The sequence below is a fragment of the Neophocaena asiaeorientalis genome, unplaced genomic scaffold (genome assembly GCF_003031525.2).
Source record: "Neophocaena asiaeorientalis asiaeorientalis breed wild unplaced genomic scaffold, Neophocaena_asiaeorientalis_V1.1 scaffold515, whole genome shotgun sequence".
NCBI lineage: Eukaryota > Metazoa > Chordata > Mammalia > Artiodactyla > Phocoenidae > Neophocaena > Neophocaena asiaeorientalis.
Window position 1 is genome coordinate 4,153,830 of NW_020175829.1, and position 19,588 is coordinate 4,173,417.

A 19,588-nucleotide genomic window follows, 5' to 3' on the forward strand; every position below is an offset into this window, starting at 1 on the left:
GCATATATGTGGAAGCTAGAAAAATGATACAGATGAACCGGTTTGCAGGGCAGAAATTGAGACACAGATGTAGAGAACAAATGTATGGACACCAAGGGGGGGAAGTGGTGGGGCGGTGGGGATGGTGGTGTGCTGAATTGGGTGATTGGGATTGACATACATACACTGATGTGTATAAAATGGATGACTAATAAGGACCTGCTGTATAAAAAAATAAAATTTATTTTAAAAATTTTTTTAATAAATCTCTTTTTAAAAACTGATAAAATCATTTTCAAAAAAAAAGAAAAAAAGAAGGAAGTCCTGCCATTTGTGACAACATAGATGAAACTTGAGGGTGTTATGCCAAGTGAAATAAGTTGAGAAAGAAAGACAAATACTGTATGATCTCATTTATATGTAGAATCTAAAAAATTCAAACTCATAGAAACAGAGAGTAGATTAGTAGTTGTGAGGGGTGGGGGGATAGGGGAAAGGGGTGAAGGAGGTCAAAGGGTACAAACTTCCAGGTATAAAAATGAGTTCTAAGAGCTAATGTGCAGCATAGTGACTATAGTTAATGATACTGTGTTGTACACTTGAAATTTACTAAGAGAGTAAATCAACAGTTCTTACCACAAAAAATGATAATTATGTGAGGTGATGGATGTGTTAACTAACCTTATTGTGTTAATCAATTTTCAATATATACATGTATCAAATCAACATGCTATATACCTTAAACTCACACAATGTTAAATGTCAATTATATCTCAGTAAAGCAGGGGAAAAAATTATATAAGAGTATTCAGTAGGTATTGCTGCTTTACAACAGCTATAACTATTAAATATGTTAGTTCAAGTGAGTTTAATTTTCTTGTTTCATATTATAGACTTTTAATCCAATTTGGAACTCTTAACATCTAAAAAATAACACTGAGTAATTATAGACATTTCCCACTGACAATTTTTACATAACCATTTCCTAATTTCCTGACATAGTTTGAGGGTAAATGAAGACAAAGCCAGTCCTAAAGAGGATGAAGTAATAGGCAGTCAATCATCAAAAGTACTGAAAACTTTTTTTGCCTATCAAGAAACATCTTTCCTGCTATTCTGACACTTAACCATTTCAGAAACATTTATTTCAAGCAAGGCAAAATTTCTCAAAGTAGTCAACTTTATTTAAAAATTCCTCAAGCTAGTTGCTTGGCACTTATTTGACCAAAATATCTGCTGGCAATTGAGTTTTTCAGTTACCATAAGTATTTGATCTTCATTGCATATCTCTTCCATTAGATCAATCTAGCCCCAAAAGTGATGTATAAAATAGGTCTTTTTGTGTGCACAAAAGAGTGAGCAGTTCCCTTATATTTGCTGTGCTTTTTCTTCCTCTCTACTAATCTTCCTCTCCTATACCAATCAAACCAAAAAAGCATATGGCACCATAATTGCTTGTGGTACCACAAAGCCACTGTCCAGATGTCACTGCCCTCAAAGAGCTTACAATCAGAGGTCCTTTCTTACCCAGGATAGAGCTGTTTCTGCTACTTTTATCCACCTACCTGTAAGGCTTAGAGGTTTCTAGAAACTAATGGGACCTTAAAAAACTAAACCAGGCACAAGTCAAGTTCTGGACCTGTCCTTATCTACTGCAAGATTCTCCTAATCTTCAGAACATTACCAGAACACTCACAGGCCCCACTCAATACAGAAATTACAGATTATTCAACTTTATCTCAATTCTCTAAAATTGCAGAAGGGACTTACATAACAATCAAATATACAACTTACCCCAAATTGCTAACTGTGGTAGATCTTCCTCCACCAACTCTTCATGGTTCCTCCTTCTTTCTGGAGGCTGAAGAATTGTTCTGCAAGCGGGCATAGAATTTCCAACTATAGCTAATGCCCACCCAGCATTGACTCCAAAGCTCAGAAGTGCAGCTCAGCAGTTTTCTGGGAATTAGGAAGAATCAGAGCGGGGAAAGGTTTATAAGAGACTGACCTCAGAAATTTCCATCAGAACTAGATGTGGTCTAGGCAGCATCAAACACACTATCCACCCTTCCCCTTTCCAATACCTCTCCCTCAAAACCTCTCTGAGCAACATTTGAACAAGTTGTGGGAAGACACTATAACCTATGTTATTTGACTCAAATTTCATATCTAGCATCACAGGCAATTTTTCTAGGAGTGAGAACCAAGGCAAGGCCTCATTATTGCTTGCTTCCCCCATCTATTCCCCATCCACCCCAGGTAAAGAGACATTTTGCAACAAAGCTCCTTTTCAATTAAAATTCCTATGTGGACAGTGACTGTGTTTAGCAAACTGGTTTCTGACTTCACCTCTTCCTCCATTCCAAATTCCCAGAGATACAGCAGGTGTAGTAGAGCCAGCAGTCAAGAAGGGAGGAGGTCAGATATTGCAAATATTCAGTGTGGGTGACATATAAGCTGATGAACACTGAGTAGGTTTTTGGGGTTTTTTATGTTTCTTTTTTAAGAGTAGGTTTTTTATGTACATTTTTTCATTTGACTTTAAGGGATCATTACTCAATGTTATTTCTCATATTGAAAAATCTAAGGCTAATGCTTTGACTTGATTTTAAAGACTGAATTTTTTCTGCTGGTATAAATAGTATGGACACAGTAAAAGTACTTGAGAGGGCCTAATGAACCATTTCTTACACCCCATTACCTTTAGTCTGATATGACTGAGAGTGCAGGCACTAATTATCCTCTCTTTCACAGACACCGACATAGATCTACAGTAGGTCTTAAAACACAGTTTCCCATACAACTCAACATTTCCTTACATGATACATTCCTATGTTTTTCTTCTTGTTACACTTTAAATGAGAAAGGCCAAGTTCTTATCTTCCTACAACTTTTCTAAATACAAACGGCATATACAGTTAATGATACTTCTTAATCTCCAGAGACCAAACATAAAATTATGCACAACTGGAAATGAGAATTTTTTTAATTACAAAAATAACATTTAATAAAAGCTTCTGTCCATGGAAGAATGGCTTAAAATGCATTTAGGAAATTAAAAAACAAAGATAACTTATTTCCTACTAGGATATATGAATGATTTTATTAATTTATTAACTTATTTAAATATATTAATAAACTTAAGTATAGTAAGTATACACTGCAGTATGTCTGATATAATGAACATATTTTCTCCCAGCATTACACCACTCTAACTTGTGAAAGAAATAACTATAGTTTCTGAAAGAAAAAAAGTCAAAGAATAAGCTATGACACCTATAGCAGATTTGATATAGTGAGAAACAGAAACTTCACAATGAGATAATTTAGAGACTTATAAAATATATTTGAATGTAGATGGTTCTTTAAGATATTATATACATTTATGAAGGAGATATATAAGGAAATAGCAAACCAGGAGATTTTTAGCATATTAAGCACCCTTCCATATTACACGTTGAATAGTTTGGGTAAGGATTTTAATGGTAGGAGGGAAAAGTCTTCTATCATATAGCAGAAACTGAAAACAATTTTAAGTGTGTGAGAATGCACCACACTTTAAAGTGTGGGAGAACTGAGCAGAGATCTCAATTGGTATGCCACTGCACATCAAATGAGTTATAAGTGTGTTCAGGTGTGTTCAAGATATTGAAGGGCTTAGGCTAGCAGTCAGGCAGGCGCCCCTGGTACCAGTTGTGAGAAGTCGTTCACACCAGTGTGCAGGATAAATACTATCTTTTTTTTCCCTGTATGTCATGATGTATAAAAAGGCTGGGAGGCATTGCAAGAGAAACTTCTCGATTCACAGGGTAACCCTGCTGACGAACTGAGACTATTCACATGGAACGGTGTATAGAGATATGGAAAAAAGTTAGCAAGATTTCTTTTCTGTATCACCTGCCACATTTTAATGTAGTAGAGTAAGAAGTGCCTAAAAAATGCATCAAGTATACAATATCCTTGATCCCAAGGACAATGAAGTGACAAAGCTCATGTCTGTGGTTCCCTGTGTATTCAGGCTACACAGATAGGCAGTCAGTTGTATCAGATCAAAATGAACTTCATCAAATGGATGAAGTCTTCCAGATACCACAGACAAAGATTTAGTAGCTCTCTCCTTTATAACCTCTCATCACTTTGTACATACATCATAGCATGTCTTAAACAGTGTATAATTATTTGCTGTGTGACAGAACACATCCTTATTCTCTTTCCTTCTGAGAAGAACCTGTGTTCTGCCCCATTGCCTCCTGTCTCCTGGAAGTCATATTCTGTTTTGCCTATCTTTCTTACTTCTCCTTTTGGTCTCTTCCTTCAAATGTAAACATGTACAGTCTACCACATCTTTAATCACCCCCTCTCCAACCTCATATGCCCTTCTAGATATTATCTTCTCTCTCTGCTTCCCTTCACATCAAGTTCCCCAAAATAATACTCTACCCTCACTTTCAACATCCTAACATGCCATTTACACCTTGACTTTCTCCAGTATAGTTTCCAACCCCTGACCAGGCCAAGGTCACTTATGACCCCTCACCACCGAATCTTACTTGACCCGTTATTAACTACTCCCTCCTTGAAACTCAGGCCTTTTATTCGTTCTGTTTAACTATTCCCTCCCTCTTGATGCTCTTCTCGCCCCTAGATTCTATGAGTTCTCCTCCTAGAGCTCTGGCTACCTCAACTCTGATCACTTTACTGCCTCTTCTTCCTCTTCCTATCCTTTAAGAGTTAGTGTTAGGTAGATTTCTGTTCTTAGCCCTTTTTCTTTTCACACCTCACACTCTTCCTGACTTGGATACTCTACCGGTATCACAACTCAACATGTCCAAAACTGTAACAATCACCTTTCCTCAAACATTACTCCCTCCTCCTCTCCTATAATCCCTATTTTGTTTAATGGCACCACTATCAGACCAATTACCCAAGCCAGAAATTTGGGAGTTGTATTCAAGTTGTTTTTTTTTAATTTGTTTTTGTGGTTAGAAGCAAAAAGAAATCGACCCCAGACTGCATAATTTTTTTTACATAAGTGAGTATTGAAAGGATTCTGGGATATTTCACACACACAAAGGAAGAGCTGACATTGGAAGTAAAGGGACCAGGACATCCAGTCTCCTGGAGACTTCAGGAGATGATCTTTTTTTCCAGAGCCTAGCCACAAACACAATCCCTGGCTCTCTCTGTGCTCTAAGTTTCTTCTGTATTCCCAGGGGAAGAACTATATTGGCCCAACTAGAGTCATGTGTCACCTACAGGTCAGTCAGCAATGGTCCAAAACTGGAAGGATTAATTTGCAACCCATAAAACCAACAAACAATTGGTACCACGATATAAAAATATTCCCTACAAATCAATATCCCCATTTCACACCACACCACCCACAAAAAAGAAAGAAAAGTGGACACTATTTTCAAAGCAGGAAATAAATATCACCAATAAGATACAAGAAGTTGCCCAATCTCAGTAGCAATCAAGAGATGCAAATTAATAAAACAAAGACTCATTTCACATTAATCAGAATTGAGAGCCCAAAAATAAAAACCTACATCTACGGACAACTGATTTTCAACAAGAGTGCCAAGACCATTCAATGAGGAAAAAATAATCTTTTCATAAATGACACCAAGACAACTGGATAGCCACATGCAAAAGAATGAAAGTTGGACCCTTACCTCACACTATACACAAAAAGTAACTTAAAATGTATGAGAAACTGGGCTTCCCTGATGGCACAGTGGTTAAGAATCCGCCTGCCAATGCAGGGGACATGGGTTTGAGCCCTAGTCCAGGAAGATCCCACATGCCGCTGAGCAACTAAGCCCACGTACCACAACTACTGAGCCTGTGCTCTAGAGCCTGCAAGCCACAACTACTGAGCCCGCACGACTAGAGCCTGTGCTCCAGAGCAAGAGAAGCCACTGTAATGAGAAGCCCATGCACCGCAACAAAGAGTAGCCCCTGCTCGCCACAACCAGAGAAAGCCCGCTAACAGCAACAAAGACCCAACACAGCCAAAAATAAATAATTTTTTTTAAAATGTATGAGAAACCTAAATATAAGAGCTAAAACTTTTAAATGCCTAGAAGAAAACATAGGATAAATCTTTATAACCTTGGATTTGGCAAAGGAATCTTAGATATGATACCAAAAGCATGAGTAACAAAAGAAAAATAAATTGGACTTCATCAAAATTAAAAACTGTTTAGGCCACAAAAGTCTTAAAAAATTTAAGAAGACTGAAATCATATCAAGTGTCTTTTCTGAACACAACAGTATGTAACTAGAAATCAATTACAAGAAAAAAACTGGAAAATTAACAAATATGTGAAGATTAAACAACATGCTACTGAATAACCAATGCTCATTCTGGACATTTCACAAAAATGTAACCGTACAGTATGCAGGCTGTTGTGACTCGCTTCTTTCACTTGGGTAATGTTTTCAAGGTTCACCCATGTTATAAGATGTATCAGTTCATTTATTTTTATTGCCAAATAACATGCCATTGTATAGATATACCCATTTTATTTATCCATTCATCAGTTATTGGATACATTCGGATTGTTTCTACTTTTGGGATAATATAATTAATGCTGCTCTGAACATCTGTGTACAAGTTTTTGTGTAGATATATGTTTTTATTTCTCTTGGGTATACACCTCGGAGTGCGACTGCTGGAGTCATATGGTAACTATGTTAGCTTTTTGAGAAACTGTCAAACTATTTTCCAAAGGAGCTACACCACTTCACAATATCACCCACAATATATGAGAGCTCCAATTATTCCACATCCTCAACAACTCTTATTTTCCATTTTTAAAATTATAGACAGACTAGTAGGTCTCTAATGGTGTTGTTTTTTAAAATAATTCTTGCTTCATAAATCGTTTCAGATTTTAAGTTGGTACCATTTTTCTGGAAGGGCAATATGATCACATAACAAAAGCCTTAAAAATGGCGACACACTTTGATCTAGTGATTCCACTTTTAGAAATTTACCCTAAGTAAACCATGGGTATGTTTACCATATAAAGAATTAGCTACAAAGATATTTACCACTGTGTTTTTTCTGTAACTCACTCTTCTAAGCTAGATAAGATCTATTCAATTCCCCTTTCTACTTGCAGTGAGCAATCCAGTGGCCTCCCTGTAACTTCTGGCTTCATTTCTGATTCTGTTGAACTCTCATTCTACTGTACAACTGTTCCTTTATCAACACCTGGGTTTTCACTAAAACATAAGACATGGCTTTTCTTGATTTCCCCCAACAAAACACTGCCACGAGGTAGCTGTGTGCTGGGAAGATTCTGGGGTTAATGGCAGAAGGCTTACATTGGTGCATAACTTAAAAACAAATATGAAATACCCCTGTACTTTAAAAAATTCCCTCAGTCATTTCTGCCTACTCATGCTTCAGCCTTGGTCCTTAGTTTGTCCCCCTCTCTCCACACTCATCTTCCTATCCTCTTCATCTCCTCTCTGCTACCCCCCAAATTATTATTCATTTTTTTTCAAGGTACTTTTAGCTCTGTCTGTTTTTTTCTTTCAATCCATTTCCTCAGGGCCACACTTTCCATCTAAAGAGGCCAATCAAGATGTTTCTCCAAACAAAGACAATTGACAAAACAATAACTTTCCTTATCCTACTACATTTATAACAGAAAAATGCTGAACAAAATCTTCAGTCATTCAACAAATATTTTTCAAGTGCCTTCTATAAGCTAGGCATACTTCTTGGTGCTGGGGATTTTAAAAATGAACAAAACTGATGCAGTCATACCCTCAGGGAGTAGGGAGGGAGGGAGGAATAATGTCAGAAGTAGAAAACAGCCAAGAAAACAGTGGGTGAAGTGCAGTGAGAAAGGCAGAGTGTAGAAATAAGGTTCCAGAAGTAGGTAAGTGCCAGATTACACAGTGCTCTATAGGCCATGTAATGATTTTGGATTTTATTCTAAGGATGGTTGGAGAGTTGTATTTGATTTCCACTAAAAAGAAAAGGATCTATCTAGTTAGTGATTACAGACTGTAAGGGGCAAAAGCAAAAAAAGGGAGACCAATTAATAAACTATGGCAGCATTACAAGAAAGATATGATGGCTTTGATTGTGTCCAGTAACAGAGATATGGTTAAATGAATCACAGTAAATTCATATAATGGAATATGATACAGCCATTATAAATGATGTCCATTATAAATGATATAAAAGAATACATAAGGACATAGAAAAATGTTTATATTAAATGTAAACAAAGCAGGTTATATAAAAGTAGACTATTATCTGAGTCATAAAGTTTATTCATCCATGTATAGTATGATGCTATTTTGTAAAAAATATAATATGCATGAAATATTAAAGCTGGAAGACTTAGAGCTCACCTAGTCTACCAAAACCAGAAAAGCTTCAGAACTTAATGCAGCAAGGAGAATAAAGACCTAATTCTCAAACTAACACTTACTCTTTATCACCCATGGTCTCTCCATTATATTGGCTCTCACAAACACTTATACTTCTGCTAGTTTGGCATTCAAATATGAAATTAGAACAGAATCTTTTCTTTGGTTCATATTATGTTATATATAAGTATGGTTAAATTTAGATTTTTAAAAATTAATCTACAATAGACAGAAACCCTGTCCAAATTTAAAAAGGCAGGAGAGAGGGATAATCTCAAAATAAGCCATAAATATATACATATATATATGCATACATATACTTGTAGAACTCTTCACATGAATCAAGTCACTGACTATAAATAAATATACTTCACGTCAGCACACATTATTAAAATATCTGTGGTCAGCGATTTTTTAAAATTCTAACAACGGTACACAGAATTTGTCAAGGAAATAACATTCCTGGACAACAAAACACTGTTTCTGTGACACCAGTAACCATTTCTCCTTTGAATCTGCACGTTTCCCTGGCTATGATTTTATTTTAGACCAAGGAGACCAGAGGCATCTTCTAGAAACCAAATAACCTAACCTAACCTCCTTTCTATAGTAATATAGCATAGCCCTTCACTATCTGACCTACAGGAAAAAACCTGCTGTTAATTAACCATTAATTACTTGAATACAGCTTGCATTATGTGGAAAAAATGTGTTACTTTCATCTTAATTTAAAAGACATCTGAGGTCCAAACTGGCAAGAAGATCTGCAGGGCTTAGAATGGTAAGAAAGGTACAAGATGAGAAAACGGGGGTTTCTCCCTGAAGCTTTTTGCAGAGCAGAAAATATAATTTTTAATTTGAGAGATTTTTGACTATTGTAAGTAGTTACCTGAATAGTGAAGAGTAAAATTCAGATGGGTTCTTATTGAACGCTAATCAAGTCTATTTGAAATTTAAGATCTTTGTGTTGTATTTGCTATAAATACATTAAAGTTATCTGAATTTGTGTACTAAATTAGATCAAAGAGAAAACAGAAAAGATTTGTCACAGGTATAGAGTGCATGACCAATAAAATCAAGCTCAGCTATAAGAGAGAATGTTTATAAATATGGGGGAAAGTTGCCTCAATATTTTTATAATTTTATGTGCATTATTTTTCACATCTTAAAGCTGCCCAAGTATAGAAAAATACAGGACTTCAATAACAGTTACCAGCATGATTTGCTTTTATTACCTTTATGTTCAAGACCCTTGTTTCCCCTTGTAGCATGTCAAATTGCCCCCAAAACCATATTATACAGCAGAGAAATGTTGTTCACACTTCACTGGCTATTGATTTACTTTATTTATTGGCACAAAATCAGCCTGAGATAAACATTTTGTCCCCCATTTCCACTACTGTAAGCAGTATACTTCATTGCAAGATAGGTAGGTCCAAATGTGCAGGGTCACAATTCGACATGGCTTCCTAATCAATGTGTGAAAAATTATCTAATGAATAATGGGTTGCACATTTCCACAAACAAATTAACCAGGGTAAGACTGAAACTAATAATTACATTTATCTAATGTAATTTCACATCTGTTACTAGTGATAGTAGTTTTTTTCTCTTTCATCCATGGTGTCCTCAAAATTACAACTTAGCTTTTCAGCTACAGTTATAAGACCTCAGTTTAACTAGAAAATAGACAATTTTGTGGAATGTCTGTTTTTTTCTTTGAATGCCAGCAGCCCTGAGGAATATGATGCCATTTTATAAAATGTGGGAATTCAGGTACTTCTTGATTATTACCTCTGTTGTGTTTAAGTACTGCCTGTGGGCTTCATTTCATAGCCTATGAGTCAAATCTCATCATGCAGTCTCATAAAGAGCAAAATGACCCTTTTCTACCACTGTTAAGACCATCCTTAATTTTATCTGTCCTTATTATAAAATAACATTTATCCTGATTTAAGATGTATAATTTTTAAAGTAGAAGCAGTTCCCAATTTAGGAAGCAAGTTATATCCTAAACATTTTATTTGGAACTCAGGGCACCTAAGGCTCTGGGGGAAGCCCACAGAAGCCTATTCCATCCATGTATAAGTTCATCATAGAAGCTAGCCATAACTGGTGTTACATTTCCTATAGAAAAGAGCATTCACAGTTTAAACCAAGAACACCTGTCTTTCAGCTACGGTTTCCCACTCTCCTGCCACCTGCCAGGGAGTTTAGGGAGTCTCCTACTGTATCGTACTGACTCTGGCACCAATGGCTAGGGGAAGGGACCTAAAGGAGGGAGCTTGAGGTAAAAAGGTAATTTCACCTGCAAAGGAGGGGCTCTAGAAGCAGGAGTCATTTGTTGAAGTGTATACCAGGGATATTTCTTGGCCCTATGTTTGCTCCCTATCCAGACAGACCTCAGCCTAATTTTGAAACCAAATTCTCTAATTTTAATAAGAAGCTCCACTGATTTGTATTCCAAGGTTTCGATTATCAGAAATTAAGACTCTGATTGAGAGGATCTGCAAATTCTACCACATAACATAATTCCGCAATAAATTTTCACTTTTGTGGGGAACTCTTTGGTTAGGTTCACTACGAAGAAAAAGTAGAGAACTGAGAGACATCTTTTGATCCCTAGAATAAAAAACAGCCCTTAAGACTGCAGTTCTCAATGTTTGAGTTTTCAAACTTTCTTGGTCCCTTAAAAATTACTGAGGACCTCAAACAGCATTTGTTTACAAGTTATATCAAAAGCTGTGCTATTAGAAATTAAAACTGAAAAAAGTTTAAAATATTAATTCATTTTGAAACAAAAGTAAACCCACTGCATGTTAACATAAATAACATAGGTTATTAAAGATATAGCTGATCCTCAAACAACATGCGGTTAGGGGCACTGACCCTCTGCACAGTCAAAAATCTGAGTATAACTTATAGTTGGCCCTCCAGATCCTCGGTTCCACATCTGAGGATTCAATCAACCATGGATAGTGTAGTACTATAGTATTTACTATTTTTTAAAATCTGCGTATAAAGGGACCCACATAGTTCAAAGTTGTGTTGTTGAAGGGTCAACCGTAAATGTATTCCCTCCAAAAAAATTTAATGAAAAGACTGTCTTAATAGAAGATGGCTGAATTCTCATAAATGAGCCTGCCTTCAATTTGTCACGATATGTTGTTTTGACTGAAGTATACTTATAGAGAAAATTCAGCCCCAGACAGATATGTAGCTGGAAAAGAGGTTATTTTAATAGTCATTTTAGATAATTGTGGATATTCTGCTTTGATAAAAAACCGAAATGTGTCAATTGATAGTTTCTTGGAGAATGGACTTGATGACATGGGGTGGGAGGGCAAAGCTAGGGCGAAGTGAGAGTAGCATCGACATATATACACTACCGAATGTAAAATAGTTGGCTGGTGGGAAGTAGCAACATAGCAGGGAGATCGGCTCGGTGCTTTGCGATGACCTAGAGGGGTGGGATATGGAGGATGGGAGGGAGGCTCAAGGGAAGGGGATATGGGGACACGTGTATGCGCATGGCTGATTCGCTTTGTTGTGCAACAAAACCTAACACGGTATTGTGAAGCAATTATACTCCAATAAAGATCTATTTTTAAAAAATGTTAGTTGCAATACAGACTCTGAAACCATATCAATGAAATTTTCATACTTTCTTACATTAAAAATATACTGGTTTATCTTGCACTTTGGATGGATCTTCCAAGTTGCATGATTTTGTACCACCATGTATTGGTTATTTGGAAAACATTAGTTCACTAACTTACGTAGACCTTTCAAATGCTGACACATTTCATTATACAGTATTTAAAAAACACATATACCAATCTCATGAGAAAACTCTTTAAATACTGGGACACTGTCGGACTTCCCTGGTGGCACAGTGGTTAAGAATCCGCCTGCTAACGCAGGGGACACGGGTTCAATCCCTGGTCCGGGAAGATCCCACATGCCTCAGAGCAACTAAGCCCGTGTGCCACAACTACTGAGCACCCGCGCCACAACTACTGAAGCCCACGCACCTAGAGCCCATGCTCCGCAATAAGAGAAGCCACCGCAATGAGAAGATCGCGCACCACAATGAAGACTAGCCCCCGCTCGCCACAACTAGAGAAAGTCCGTGCACAGCGATGAAGACCCAATGCAGCCAAAATAAATTAATTAATTAATTAATTTTTAAAAATACTGGGACACTGTCAAGCTCACAGTGGCTAATATCAATACAAGTCTTCCAAACTTCTAGTTTTCACTTGAGAGGTCAAATTTTTATCACTGGCAACAAATACTTTCAGTTGTTTTCCTTGAAATATCACTTTGTTCATTTTTGAGAAAATATCTGCCAAACAGCCAACTCCGAATAGCCACAGTTTGTCAGCTGTTCTTGCAAGTAAAAATAGTATCCCATGAAAAAGGTAGCTAGATCAGCTCACAACTCAAACAATCGCACAAATGCTTTTCCTCAAGAACCACTGTACTTCGGCATGCAGGCAAAAGTGTTTTATGCACATTTCCCATTTCATCACCCAGAATATTAAAAAGACATTTATTCAAGAGTTGAGACAATTTTTATCGATCAAAATGTTCTTAAGTGAAACTTTTTTTTCTTTTTTTTTTTTTACTGTAAGAATATAATGACTACTAGTACAGTCTGGTGTCATTGTATTGATTCACTCTAAAACATGAATAGTTTTATCTACCATTGCTTTTGCGCCATCAGACCAAATGTCAACACAGTGAAAAAGGTTAATCACATCTTAGTCTTATGATGAAAATGGTTTTAACCTCCCAAACCTCCTAAAAGGGGACCCCCATATATCTGCAGACTACCTTTTGAGGACCACTGCTCTCAAGAGTCTACAAATCTATGTGTATGGAGGGAAGGTAGAGGTTGGGGGCAGAGTGACAAACTCTTTCTAAAAACAATCCAGAATTGAGGAAAATGTGTTCTCAATATAAATAAATGTTTAATTCATTTGGCTTTCCTTATAGCTTGACTGATTTTAAACAGTTAACTTCATTTAGTTTTCTAGTTTGCTTCTGGCCCTGATCTGAGACTGGCCTCAATGAGTAGTTTTTTGTTGTTGTTTTATAAGTTTATTTATTTATTTTTGGCTGCATTGGGTCTTCATTGCTGAGTGCGGGCTTTCTCTAGTTGTGGTGAGCGGGGACTACTCTTTGTTGCGGTGCGCGGACTTCTCATTGCAGTGGCTTCTCTTGCTGCACAGCATGGGCTCTAGGTGCATGGGCTTCAGTAGTTGTGGCACACAGGCTCAGCAGTTGTGGCTCGCGGGCTCTAGAGCGCAGGCTCAGTAGTTGTGGCACACGGGCTTAGTTGCTCTGAGGCATGTGGGATCTTCCCGGACCAGGGCTCGAACCCGTGTCCCCTGCATTGGCAGGCAGATTCTTAACCACTGCGCCACCAGGGAATTCCCTCAATGAGTAGTTTTATCAAGAGTCAGTACTTGGCAAACTATGAAATTCCATGGCTCTGCCTGCCCCAGCAAATAAATGCCTGTGAGGGCTAATGCCCCTTCAGTAATCTAAATAAAAAGGGAAGCCTCATGACCATCTGAATTTATACATCCCTTTATGTGTTTTGTCTACACCAGAATATAAGCTCCTTGAGACGAGGTACTTGTTTGATTCACGGCTTTATCCTCAGTTCCTAGAACAGTATCTGACTCATAATAGGCACTCAACAAATATTTATTGGATAAATGAAAGCAGTCCTTATGAGCCTACACAAGGAGTAAACTAGAAATAATATAATTCATCATTTTACAAACACAACCAGATGAGTGTTTCAATCTTCAAAATAATTAGAGAGACTACAATCATTTTTCAGTGATGCTGCAGCTGTGGCTCAGGATGTTTTTTGAACACCAGAGAGGAAGTGTTGGAAATGCACTGCAACTGGATTCAGAAAGACTTCGGCTAAAATCCTGGTTCCAGCAATAGCCACTGATATGAAACTGGGCAATGACTTAACCTGAGATTATCTTCTTAACTTAAAGCAGAGAGAGAAATAACTACCTCACAGAGGCATTGTGAGAATGGAATTAAATGAAACTAACATTTGTGAAAGTATCTAACTCAGTACCTAACAAATACGAAATGACAAGCATGTATAAATGCTAGTGCATAGACATTTGGTACTGGGCTACCATACATCTATTCCTGCTTCCCTTGATAACTATATCCCAAGTTGTCTCTGCTGAATGCCCCACCCCAATTCCCAGTCCCTATGTCTGGACAGAGCTTCAGACCTAGATTTATTAGCCTGAGCCGAGACAATCAGTGCATGATTTCCCTGAACATAGTCACTTACATAAAACGACCACATATTTCAGTCAGAGCCAAGGAGACTCAAATTCTTTCTGGGAAATTTTGGGAAGAGCCTCTCTCTTTTCCACCTGGTTTGAACCTGGAAAAACTCAGACAGGAGCTGCTACAGGCAACCTAGAACCACAAGGAAGAATCTGACTGAGAATGTAACCCAAATTGTTTGGAACTAGGTTTTCCAAACAATGCTTGAGCTCCAATCAAGTAACATCTGAAGTCAATCTAGCCTTCAGAATTATATTTCAATAAGTTGCCTTTTTTCCTTAGTTTGGGTTAAGTTTCCCGACATTAACAAGGAAAAGTGCAGGCTGATGTAGTATTTTTTTCTGTTCCCTAAGGCCCAACCTAGATTTGCACAGACAATTATGGTTCAAATGCTAATGTTGCTGATGAAGGCTGAAGCATAATGCCAAAGTCTGTCCTTAGGTCTTTGGAACTCCCATGGCCTTAAGTAAGACACAAGTCCAGTTCTCAAAGCATATGGTTAATATTTAGATCGGGTATTCCTGAAAAAGAAATCACATAGTAATTCCAAACCTGGAAGTCTCCAGACCTTTAGAGACATGTAACTGTAGTAATGAGTGTCCTTAGCTATTACTAATACTTCTAAAAAGACTAAAACCTGTTGCACATGTTTCCTTAATGAAGTTAACTAAAAGATAAATTTATTTGCTCTTGGCAGGAATTATGTGTACTCTACGCAGTTAACAGTGGTTATCTCTTGCTAATCAGAAGCTCTTTTACTGTCACATACACAGCTAGCCAGGTAGCTATCCTCGACTGATTTTCCGAATGAGTAAATTATTTAATAAATGCTATATGATAGATAAAATCTTCCAAGACACAGGGTCCCATGGTGAGAAGAGGGGTGAAGGATAAAAAGGACTTTGGCACTTTGTGATGAAAAGAACAGAAACACTAATGTAACAGAATGTAAGAGGCTTGCCCTCTTTCTTTACAGCCATTGGGGGTGGGGATAGAGCATAATTCTTTTAAGTGTACGGTGGTTTTGCACTATGCTTCAGGGGCAAAGTACATTAAAATCACAATCTGACAGCATTTATAAATTCAGCTTACTTAACAAATAACTGTGGAAGGCCTAAAATAGCACTGGAGAGTGAAAGGTATAGAAAAGAGCAAGACAAGTTCCTCAAGGAACTCGAGTGTCTAGTGGTTATGCTCACTTATTGCCCTGTAACATTCTCTTATGGCATTCTTCTTCCTCAGGCCTCTGAGTATAACTCAAGTGATGTCTTCTACATAGCCTAATACTAAAAAAAGTTAAGATACTTATGCCAGAATATACTGCTAAAATTTGATAGAATAACCTGGGCTTGACCATGGATGAACTGAAATTACTGACCTACGTACTCAAATCTTACCAATCAGCTCAAATCACTCTTCTAAATAAGACACTAAAAATAATGGCCCTTGGTACATCTAGACAATGGAATATTACCTAGCAATAAAAAGCAAGAGAATACTAATATATGCCACAATATGGATAAATCTCAAAACCTTTATGCTAAGTGAAATTAGCCAAATGCAAAGATTACATACTACATGATTCCACTTATCTGATATTCTAGAAAAGATAAAATGTATAAGGACAATAAACATATCAGGGATTGAGAGGAGGAGGACTGACTAAAAGGGACATGAGGGTACTTTTGAAGATGACATAAATATTCTATATTTTGATTGTGGTGGTAGTTACAGGACTGTATATGTTTGTCAAAACTCAGAACTGTACATCTAAAAAGCGTGAATTTTACTACATAAAATTTCCTCTATGTATTATCTACCTACATATGAAAAAAAAAGGCCTTAAACAGTGTGTATCTGGTTATCACCCAAGGCAAGGGTAAATTCAACAAAGACGTTGTCAAAAAAGGGGTTCAAGCAAAACTCAAACACTGGAGTTCTGAAAGCTCCTAAGGGTGGCTAGGGGAAACGTTCCCTTTGAAATCAACGGAATTATAAGTGAACGAAAAATGAGGCATGGAACTGATAACAGAGTGGGAATGGTATTATTGCCTAAAATATTTTTTTTACCAGAAGGAAAATTTTAGGATGAAATCTTGACACTTCACAGAATTTTAATTTTGCCAAGACATACTACCTGAGATGAACCCCAAACTAAATTGGGTTTGAAAGTTGGAAATCATTTTATTTTCCAACTGCTGGGAGTCAGTCAATTGCTGATTTCCAGGGGATGAAAATGATATAATGCTATTTTATCTTTTTAAAATCCTCATCAGAAAGAATTGCAAGCACGTCAATAAAGCAGAGAAACTGTGCATAATATTAATGTTTAATTTTTCATACAATTTAGATTGAAAGTTTAGGGGAATGTAGAGGGTGAGAGGAAGGCTTTTTATTATACTACAGATCCTTTCATGGGTTTTTTTGTTTTTTATTTTTTGCAGTACGCGGGCTTCTCACTGTTGTGGCCTCTGCCGTTGCGGAGCACAGGCTCCGGACGCGCAGGCTTAGCGGCCATGGCTCACGGGCCCAGCCGCTCCGCGGCATGTGGGATCTTCCCGGACCGGGGCACGAACCCGTGTCCCCTGCATCGGCAGGCGGACTCTCAACCACTGCGCCACCAGGGAAGTCCCATGTTTTAATTCTTTACCATATGGATGTATTAGGTACTTAAAAAAAAAAATCTAGCCTCTCCAACTGGAGGAGCCACCTTTTACTTCCTGGATGAGCCACCAAAGACATGCGACTGACTAGAACTAGTCCTAAATAAAATGATGCAGATTGCCCTTGGGATCCTCATCCTACCTGTCTAACTTCGTTTCCCCCATGTTAGTACAAACTTGGTCTGCTCCTTACCACTGTCTACCCTAAGTTCTCAGAGTCTTTATTACTGACCCCCTTCTCCGTACCTGACACGCCCAAGGGTCCTCTCCATAATTCACTTCTCTGCCACACTCTCTCTCCAAATTTCACGAGGCAAAGGTTACATACATTCTTCATCCATTAGTATTGAATATTTGTTGTTGGTTTTTTCCCCCTGGGAGTGGGAATATGGGCAGGGGGTGGGGTGGCTGTCCACCATCAATCCTGTTCCTATTTTTCCTATTTGGAGGAATCTATTTTGGATAGTCTGTGAGATATTTTGGTCTGAGGTGCCGAAGGGAACAGATCCTTCCTTTCTCTACTCTCTTAAAGGTAGAACTGTTCAGAACTCTGAAGTTTGGGAGAACTGACCCAAAGTCAAACGTTCAGTTAGGATTGACTTATGGAGGAATGCAGTGAGAACTGCAGTATCCAGAGACAACAGCATCTAGCTGGACAGACAGTTATGGCTGCTTACATTCTGGGGCCCTTTTGGTTCCTGCCCATTTTCCAAGCCTACTCCTCTAGCCTCCTATCATGTCTGTGAGCCTCCATTATCCTTCTAGGAAATCTTTTCACTTAAAACAGTAAGAAAGTTTTCTGTTTCTTATCATAAAACCCCTTGACTGATATACTTTCAACAAAAATTTGAGTACCTATTATGAACAGGGAAGGATACAGAAGTATAAAATACAATCATTGTTCTCAAGGAGATTATAATCTAGTTTTAGAGACATAAAGAACTAAAAAACATGTTAATGAAGGGTATAGTCAGAGGACAAGAAAAGAAGTCAATGATTTGGAGTAGTCAGGGAATGCTACATAATATGGCTCTCCCAGGTAGAAATTACCATACGTGCCCTCCCAAGCAGAATTCATTACTCTTTACAACTGTCCTTTTTTATTTACTGTTATAGTTAGCTGTTTATATACCAGTCTATCCTAGAGTCTCCCATAGTCTCCCTGTCTCTGAGTTTCTCAAAGAGAGATTTTATGAGACTAACTAGCGCCAGAAAAACTCATTCATCCATTAATTCCACACACAGTGCTAGAAACTGGTCATAAGTACGATAGGAGCCCATTTTCAAGGTATTTGGATAAGGATAAGAGAGAAGAAAAGGAACAACAGTATAAGAAAAATGGATAAAGGTCTCCTATAGGGAAGTAGTAGGAAATAAAATTGGTAAAATACACTGCAGACATTATTCTGGGCATTGAAGACCATGCTAAACATCAGGAAGAGTGGCAAACTCAAAATGGCTACAGAAACAAATAGGAAGTGCAAATGAGTGAAGTGAGCTGATAAAAGCAACAGAATCATGCTAACTGGGGTGAGGCTATGCTTTGCCTGAAAGTATTCAAATTTAAAAACAAAAACAAAAAGCACTTTGCAGTCACAAAATAAAGTCTGCAGACCACAGACTTCTGCTAAGGCCACAGAAAAGTTTCTGAGTAAGAAGGAAGCAGGATCAGAAAGATATATTAAGAAGAAAAACCAAGTAGTAGTGCAGATGGAGAGAAGGCCAAAAAGCTCAGGAGGACAAGCAAGAAGGAATAAGGCTCTGAATTAGGATAAGAGCAATATTCATCAATGGATGAAACAGTCAGATAAAAAGTTAATAAGGAACTAAACAATGAAAGTAAGGTTGTCACCACTTGAACCCATTGATCAATTACAGCATCACTAAAAGTGAGAGAATAGAGGATGTGATAAATGCTACAAAGAAAAATTCCACAGGACTTAATTTACTGGATATGAGACAGAGGAGAGAAGAGAATAGGAGTTAATGATTACCCCCCTATTTCAAGCCTTATAGCTAGAGCAGTAATGACAATACTGACAGAGATAAGGAAACCAAGAGGGAGAACCAGTTTTCAAGGGGGCAACTAGGAACAGCTATGGTGCAGTGATAAGAACATCAGACCGGATAGGTATTCTGACAACTGTACCACCACTTAGCTGCATAACCTTGAACAAACACAACCTCCTGGACTCCATGTCTCTTCTTAA